Source organism: Heterocephalus glaber, unplaced genomic scaffold, assembly GCF_053883595.1.
Source record: "Heterocephalus glaber isolate CG9 unplaced genomic scaffold, H.glaber_assembly_v1.0 deba00001431, whole genome shotgun sequence".
Taxonomy (NCBI): Eukaryota; Metazoa; Chordata; class Mammalia; order Rodentia; family Bathyergidae; genus Heterocephalus; species Heterocephalus glaber.
This window is the reverse complement of record NW_028258295.1, coordinates 2,050,221-2,052,070: the sequence shown is the minus strand read 5'-3', so window position 1 is coordinate 2,052,070 and position 1,850 is coordinate 2,050,221.

Below are 1,850 nucleotides of genomic sequence, written 5' to 3'. Positions count from 1 at the left end.
CTTTGTTCAAGGAAACAGTAAGCAGAAGGTAAGACCAGCCAGGCCTCTCCTGGTTGCTGTCACCTTGTTCATTGTCTGCCACCACCTAACTTCACTTTCTGACCAAAGGGCATCAACAAAAATCCTCTCAATCCTGTTTCATACTCCAGTTTTGTTCAAGCAGTGAAATGCAAAATAGTCATTCCAATCTGCAACATTGTTCTCAGTCTGGTCCATTACTACCAAAGCCTCCTCCTCAACCTCCTTGAATCCTTTGCTCCAGCCTGGTACCTTGCTCTGTTTCTTTAAAAGATTAATTTCAACCATGAGAGATTTCACACATAAGAAATAACCAGGAAAAACACAGACTATGTGAACTTGTAACACAGCTATCTGGGTACATCTAGGAAATATAATTTGAGTGTAAAAGGAGAGCTGAGAAAATATGTGCAGTAAAATATTTCTTACACAAACTTTTTTGTGGTACTGGGGATTGAAACCTGGGCCTTTACACTCAGCTACATCCCCAGCTCCCCCTTTACAAAATTATTTATTTCATGACAGGGTCTTGCTATATTTCTAAGCTTCCCAGGCTGGGCTAGAACTTGTGATCCTCCTGTCTTAGCCCGCTAGAATGCTAGGATTACAGGTGTGTGCCACTACACCTGGCCTATTTATGCCAATTTTTAAAGCAAGCAGAGGCTATTCTGTCTCTGATTGGCAGACTCTCTATGGCTTGTTCACCTTGTTACCCCCCCTCTACTCTTTTGCTTGCTCAGCAGAGCAGCTGCTCTTCCTCCATGTCCTCCAGCCATTCCTTTATACAGATCTCCACTCCATGGAGATACCTCTGAATGACAGTTTTCTGTTTTCATGCTTGTCTCCTACACTAAGTTGAGAGCTCTGAATGGGCAATGACTAAATTGCCTTTTTGTTTGTACATTGGAAACATCAACTTGTAATAACAGTCATATGAAAGCTTAGACTAAAATATGAGACACATACACATAATCTAACTATAGGGACAGTACAAAACAATTTAAAGTTTAAGTCCCAGTCTTCATAGCAACAGCTAATTTTAATTATTTATAGTATGTCTTCTCACTCATTAATTCCATTTCATTTTATTCTTACTCCTTTTTTGTTGTACTGGAGGTTGGTATTGGGGCTTTGTGCATGCTCAGCATCCCCACTACTGAGCTACACCCCTGGCCCCTGCTTCATTATAATTCTTTAATGTATGTGATGCAGACCTCTATGCTACCATATTAAATGAAAAAAGAAACAATTCAGAGAGGTTAAGTGATTTGTTCATAGTCACACAGATTTTTAATTGTGACTTTTGGAATTTGAATAACTCCATAAGTCAATTCATTTTCCCCCTTTTCCTTCTCACTGTCTCCCTCTTTCTCCACATTTCTTTCATTTGCATAGCAAGTCCTAATTGAACACCATCTAAGGGCACTGAATTAGCCTCTGGGGATAAAATACTAAGCAAAATTAGGCCTGGCTGGGGCACCCGTGGAGGTAACTGTCATTTGGAGAAGTTGAAATCCTTCTAACAATGCACTGCATGCAAGCTGGTAAATATTTGGTAACTTCTAGTAAGAATGTGTTATGCTAGAATGGTGATAGGAAGATGAAATGTTTCCTGGTGCTTTGACAGAGTTCTCAGAACTTGGAAATTTTTCTGAAGCTAATTGGGAGGGGGGATTAATTCATTTTGTTTAGCTCTTAAGAGCTCTTCCCTCTGTAGTGAATTGCTTAATGGTGGATGCTTTGATGCTGGCAGGTACTTTCAGTGAAGATGACTTCCATTGCCCTCTCTTACAACCTGCACTGTTGTGTGGGCTGAAACCAATTAGACCTAA